Source organism: Rhipicephalus sanguineus, chromosome 10 (assembly GCF_013339695.2).
Source record: "Rhipicephalus sanguineus isolate Rsan-2018 chromosome 10, BIME_Rsan_1.4, whole genome shotgun sequence".
Lineage (NCBI taxonomy): Eukaryota > Metazoa > Arthropoda > Arachnida > Ixodida > Ixodidae > Rhipicephalus > Rhipicephalus sanguineus.
The window spans coordinates 24,749,356-24,756,529 of NC_051185.1; the positions used below are offsets into that span (position 1 = coordinate 24,749,356).

Consider the following 7,174-nt stretch of genomic DNA (forward strand, 5'->3'; position numbering starts at 1 on the left):
AAACCTATGGTGGTGAATAAACTACACAAGAGTTCTCTGAGCACACTTTATCAATCTAAAACAATTCATTGTTTCTCTTTAGTGTCCCTTTAAGCATTTTGAGAGTGCCGTTTCACTTTCCAGCGCCGGATCGACAGGTGCCACCTGTGTACAGCCTAGATGCAACGGACGTCTCGTGTTGGGACGAACGTGCCAGGGACAAGAGCTTCAAAATCGTCCAAAGACTTCCTGGAGGTACAGCAGACTCTCAGTACTAACTTATAAAACTTTGGTTTGCGCAATACTCGAGTATGGCTCTGTCACATGAAACCCTCACAGCATATCTGACGTCAAAAAAATTTGATCTGTCCAGAAGAAAGCTATACGCTTCATATATTGTTGCGACGACAGGTATTTTTCACCTAGTTCCCATCTTCATAGTCTTCAGCTTACTATAGCCTCGCTTCCCATCGTCACATTGAATCTTTGAAGTTTCTTTGTGCTCTGATACACTCTCCGCGATTTCCTTCACTGAGCAACTACATCACGCCCGCTAAACCAACATCCACCAGACATCATCATGAGCTGAATATGTCTCCTTTCCATCACCGAACTAAATGCATATAAACACACTTTTTCTTTGTCCACACTATTGAAGTATGGTATTCTTAACCAGGCCATGTTAGATCTTTACCACTTACTGAATTTGTTTTGCACGCTACTCACCATCGATCTTCACGTTCAGTATATTTCGTGTTGCTTTGTAATTTTCGTATTTGCTACCTCCATTCCTGCGATAGCCCTTCAAGGCTGCAGTATGTTGAAAAAAGGAAAGTGTAAATTGCTTAAACAGAGTTGCTTCTTAAATGGAACAACCGCCTCTAATATGATTGGTTTCATACTTGAATTCTGCACCCCTGGTCATCTCTCAGTAAACGGAACTCCTATTAAACAGAACATATTTTCCTGGTCCTTTCAGGTTCTATCTAACAAGAGCCCACTATATGCACTTCTATAGGGATGTTGATACATTGAGTGTAGCGCTAAATTTGTAGATCATGTTTGTCGCTGTACATGTGCACTAGAGCACCCAGATGGTGGATAGAAGTGGACGGAACAGAACGCTGTCTCGTCCACTTCTATCGCCGTCTGTGCATTTTTGCACTGCTGTGCAAACTGATGCCATCCCATCAGCCTGTCCTTTAAAACTTAGTAACTTACATCAACTGCAACATCAAGACATCTCTGAGCAATCTCTGATCATCTCTAACATAAGCAGACTTTGTACCTTACGACCACAAGCTTTTTTTTTTTGTTTTTTTTTTTTGCTTACTTCATCCTCTGCTGTGCACATTTGTGTTTATGTGCAAGCACACCAGAGCTGACACTTACGCGACACATTGTCGCGTGGCATTGGGAGGCATTGCCGTCCAGCTCTGACTTAACGGAAAAGCCCAAACTAGTCTACCCACCGAGAAGGGCAGCTAAGTCCACTGAACTAATTCGTATTGCTGTCTTTCTAATTCTTTATATTGTGCATGATTTCTCCTTCCATTGGGCATTGCATGTCGCAGGGCAGTGACAACTCCAGGCAAGGTTGTCATGCTGCAGCAGACTCCACCACGATCTTATAATTTGGATTACTCATGAGCCATCCCCTCATTAAGCAAGGGGCTGGGGGGAAAACCTTCTTTCGTTCTGGTACACTCTGAGCGAGGTATCACTGACACAATCATCTCTCTTGTTCGAAAGCAAGTTTTTAGCATGCATGTAGACGAATATGCAGACTGTAAGGTATAAAAATACGTGTTCTTTTGAACAAAACCTAGTCACAAGTCTGCGCCCGGCCTTGTGCTCTTGTCCTCCATGTTTGTATTGCACAGCCCCTTACTTAAAGGGACACTAAAGAGCAAAGCGATTTTTCTCATGTTAGAAAAGTACTCTTTCACGATACCAAAAACACCAGGCTTGCTGCGATAAGACTCTTAGTAAGCAAGAAAATGCGCAAAAGCAAAATGTGGGTGCCGACGCCACCTTGAAGTTTCTGCACCATTCGCCGTGACGTCACATGTTTTGACGGCGCCTACTAGGGACTACGTAGTTCCTAATTGGTAAAAATGAAGCACATTGTCCTTTGAGGGGGCCATAGACTTAACATACCAAGTTTGGGGTAATTCTGTTGAGCCAATGGCGCCAAAATACGATAAATACACTTTGAAATCTGTGACGTCACGCGGGGAGATTTCGGCACGAAATTTAAAAATGAAACTTTGAACTTGATTTTCTCCTTAATTAATAAATTTATGATGGCAAAATTAACGACATTAGAGTTCTAAGAGCGCAATTTATCGATCTAGGCCGGTTTATTGTTTCTCTTTAGTGTCCCTTTAAAAGGCGTACTGACACAAATACTGGTGTCGAGAAACCTAAAACGACTATTGTGGTGCCTGGGAATGCATCGTATATATTTTAATCAGCGCCACCAAGACACTTTCGGTTTCAATATCGAGTGGGCGGCTTCTCAGTGTCGTTTCATAGCAGTGTGACGTCACGGAGATCCAGAAACTCACGACGTACTAGCAGAGAATCCGTCATCTGCTCGTGGTGCACATAAACAACGATGAATGATTTGTCGTCCAGTGACCCTGACAGTGATTTTTACGATTTAGGCTGCATGCAGGACTCAGAACTCGCAAACTCGGGGGAACTGTCTTGATCCCTCGGGATAATGTCCACTGCAGTGGAGCTGGCTTGCATATGCTCAGCAACGAAAACTTCAAAGTCAAATTATTTCATACGTGTTCTCCGAATGCGATGTGTGGACAGTGTTGACACTGCATACCAAGAAACAGAAGATGTTTCTTTTGCGATGTCTCAAAATCGTGTCAGTACTCCTTTAATGATGTATGACCGACTCACCCAACAATGTGCATTAATGAAATGCTCATCTCTCGTTTCGTTTCTTGGCTCTGTCTGAGACTATTTGCACGTGCTTCTTGTTCCTCTACAGGGCAGGGAGCCTAGCCACAAGCCAATCCCTCTGCTCGACAGCAACAACAACAGGCATCGGTTGTTTACGTGCGACATCTGCAATGTGACGACAATAGGAAGCATCACGTGGGAAGGTACGTTTCAATGCCTTGAGGTACTAGTACCCATTCGTTGACGAGTCATGTCGGTCCCTTCCTGCGTAAATGTTCATTCCATCCTTGCGTGGTTTTCAAGCGAAGCCTGTTGTAAGTCGCTGAATATGGTGGTGCTGTCGCACACGAAAAACCCAGCATATGGAAATGTAGCCCTCGTAGGTGCGACGGTTACATGCGTATTTGTACGCACCATTTTCCAATAACTGGTGCTCTCTTGATTGTGGGCTTGTCGGCGATTGGCTGTTGCTGATATGGGCAATCCGATCTTTTATTGAGGTGACTTGTCACTTCATATTACCACATGTCATTGTTGCCTGGATATGAACGCATGACAGTCGTCATTGCCTGTAGCAACAGAAGTGTTGTGCTCTTAAGCATGTGGATGAAGGTCCGATTCCCAGCATGGAGGAAGGAAGTAGTTAGGAGAGAGCATTGCGCATTCCGATAGCAAGAAAAAAAGAACTTAAAGTAGTATGTCAGGTATGCACACACGAAGCTCCGTTTGCCCCCATTTTCCCAATAGAGCAAGGGTCTCCTGAATTCTTATCTTTCTTTCTTTTTTTTTTCTTGTTTTCTGTGTTGTGCTAACAAGGCAAGAAAAGCAAAAGAAAGAACCTTTATGGTTTGGTAGCCCAAACTTTTAAAATAAAATTGAAATTACTCTTGTTGAGTAATATGAACGGAGCTGCATGTTTCTTCTGCACTTCTGTGATGCAAAAACGTTGCAAGTCACCTTCTGCATTTCGCGCCGTTTCCACAATAATGCATCGAAACTAGCTGCCTATTTCTCTACCGTATTATAATAGTATTCAATTTTTCTTCCGGGCTTCTGAACTACAGAAAGCAACCTATATCTTTGCATCTTTATTTTTTTTTACTTCCAGCTCACGTGAAGTCCAAAAAGCACCATGCATTAGTGAAGAAGCAGAAAGAAAGGCAAGCTGATGAAGAAATAAACAGGTAATAATTTGCCTCTTTTCGGTGTTAGCTTTTTCTGCCAGCATTCAATCCTTTTGTCAGTGGACAGCTCGCTGAGCTGATTGGTCTCCAGCCACCAACGCAGTGAGATTGGTTTTAGTGAGCGGGCCATCAAGAATGAGAGCTGAAAGCAGCTGACTTGCTCTCATATCTGTGTGTAAATCACTGCATATTGTGCATTTCTCTTACTTTTAACAAGTCTTCCGGGGCTCACATCAATGCTGACACAGATCTGATACAGCCCTGATGTTAGTCCGGCAGTCTTCTTTCTATTCCCAAAGCTCAAAAGAAGCCTGAAAGGTTCCCGTTTCGACGGTGTTACCGCCATCCAACTGACTGTCGCAGTCTTTGATAGAGGTCACAGCAGCTGGCTTTTAGGGAGCCTTTGCAGCGGAAGAATTGCGTTGGAAAAGGTGTATCGACACCGAAAAACTATTTTGAAGAATTTGAATATGTTCCCATCAGATCAATAAATTCTTTTTACCATTACATTACGGACAGACCTCGTATGCTAAATACCAGTATTTGTTGCTATATAGCATAAAATTGTATAATTTAAAATCGTTTTCTGGCCAAGCTAACCACAGCTTTGGTGATTGCCTTTATTTCGTGCATCTGGTATTTTGATTATGTATAGCTAAGCAAGCACTACTGCTGTTACGCCCAGCGCGAGCTGTAACACGTCAGGAGGATAATCACGACTGCGGGCAATTCCTTGTATTGTCCAAGAACAATCATAAATAGAAAAAATAAAAAAAGGTAGGTTCTGACGAGATAGAGAGCGAACCACAGTAGGGTGATGGGAAGAGAGGAGAGATTCTAAAAACAACTAGAGAACAGCACAAGGACACAACATATACCTATCCACATCATACATTGATCGGGAAGCAGGGGCTTTTTGCCATTTGTGAAGGCAACACTCTTAGAATCCTGGTCACAGACTGCACATTCAGCTCTTAGACATTGCAGTTTCATGCGGACTTGCACACCATTTGCTAGATGCTTATGTAGCATGCCTTTCGGCAGGCATACACCACCACTTTGCATAGAAGTCACGTGCCTTCGTCGTTTTAATCCATTCTGGCATATTTCAGCGAAGCAAACCGTGTTTTACCAACGGATCCTCTAGAGAGATGCCTGCTGCGTTCGCCAAAGATCTGCAGCCCCTCCCTTTTTTTCGTTTCCTTGTTTCTACTGGAGGTGGTAGCTAGTGATCCTTGTGGTGGCCGCTTGGAACTCACTTGTGCACATGCACACACCACCACCCTGGGCTTAATGTCAGGGGGGGCTCGCCCCCCCCTCCCCCTTCCATTTCTCAAGGAGGGGCTGTATGTATGTGTACTACAGGTCACAACCCTCTGAGGGCCCCCCCTCCAATGAAGGGAGACTTTAAACCCTGCCACCACCCCAACCCCCTTGGCAGAGATAAAGAAGGAGCTGGCGCCATCTTTACATGCGACCACGACTACAGACAGGGCGTATACAATGGGTTAGCTAGTGATGCCACAGGCATCTTTCTGAATTGGCTGTTGGTTTTAAAAACGTTATTCTTGCCATGTAATGGAAGTGGTTTGCTGGTGTTGTGTGTCTACTGTCTTTGGACGCAGTGGCAACAGTGTGAATACCACGACATGAAAAGTAGTCGTTCGCAATTACTTGAACGTGACGTGTATTTAAAGCATCTCAAGAGTGTTGTGCTTTCACATTCACGCACTGTTATCTACGTTGGTTGCTAGCAATTTAATAGTGAAACTAACCTGAATTGCTTTTATTCTTCAGGAATCCTTCAACAAAGGAGCATGCCAAGGCTCAAGATGCAGTGGGCTAGTTTGCGAATGTGTGCAATTTTCGTGTTACTAACGACTTCTGCAACGTTTCCAACGTCGACCCCACACTGTGCCATATTTTCATTAATAGTAGTATAATATTTAACTTATGAATTTCCAGCTAGAAAAAGCACCTCATGTCATTTGGAAGCAGCCCAAGTGATAGGACGGTTTTTTATGATAAGGGAAGGCTGTGAAAAACCATATTTGGCAACTTACGTTCGTTTATGTATTCACTCCAGCAATATGCTTTGAACATAGTGAACTTTCTTGTGATCAAACCGTTTGATTTGAAATGCACATCAACATACATTTATGAATTATCATATTATATGTCAGCATGAGGAATAAGCAGAGCTGACTGTTCAATGCACATCCTTTCAACAGCAGGAGAGATCTACAACGTTGTAACGTGGCTAAAACAGCAAACAGGATGGCGATGAAAGAAAATGCGCAACATGAAGCGCCTTGCTGTGCACGTGTTTTCATTCATCGTCGTACATGCCGTTTTACCCCTGTTACAACATTAAACCAACTATTCCAGTGAGCCACAGTTCTGCAGTTTACAAGACTAAATCTCTACAATTTTCTACTCTGCATACAGGTTGAAATACGCATATTTATTTTTACGCCTACCTGCAAATGAGTGGGAAGCTTCCATGATAGAATGTATAAGCATGACAGAACGAGGATGTACAAGCGTTCAGTCACGCTTACACATCCTGTCATGATTCTAACCAACACCCTCGCCAACGTGAGAAGATTCGTTTCCTCATGCAACAATATTTTTTCACGTCAAGGCCGCAGTTGCGTTTGCCCCGATCATTTTCGACGTTTATGCGATATGCCGCGAGTCATGTAGACCAGAACAGCTGCTTGAAATCACTCGGTGCTTCGACTGACCGAAGTAGCTATTTTGGAAGTGACAACTCCAAATTAAAAGGACAACTCCAGTGGAAATAAAAAGCTTCAACTTCCAGATTCTGTGCTGTTTTTTAACCAAGTGCCACACATCTGGTATATTATGAGACATTAGAATAGCAAGCAGGCCTTAGATAATTTTGGTGTGCCGACAGTCCTCACGATGGCATAACAGACGCTGTGTCAAATCTTAAAGCGGCAACTGCAACTGGGTACGGCAATATACGTCCTTACCAAATTGTTTGCCAAGGAAGTACTACGGTCAAAAAACTAGATTCTGACGAAGTCGAATCCGTCACAGGATTAACTCCTTCACATTCGATT

General features: G+C 43.4%; 1 pseudogene; it reads left to right on the top strand.

Annotated features, from left to right (window-relative positions):
• LOC119406273 (tRNA dimethylallyltransferase-like) overlaps window positions 1-6,904 on the top strand; it is a 10,319-nt pseudogene extending 3,415 nt beyond the window's left edge.
• Window positions 6,905-7,174: the final 270 nt, after the last annotated feature.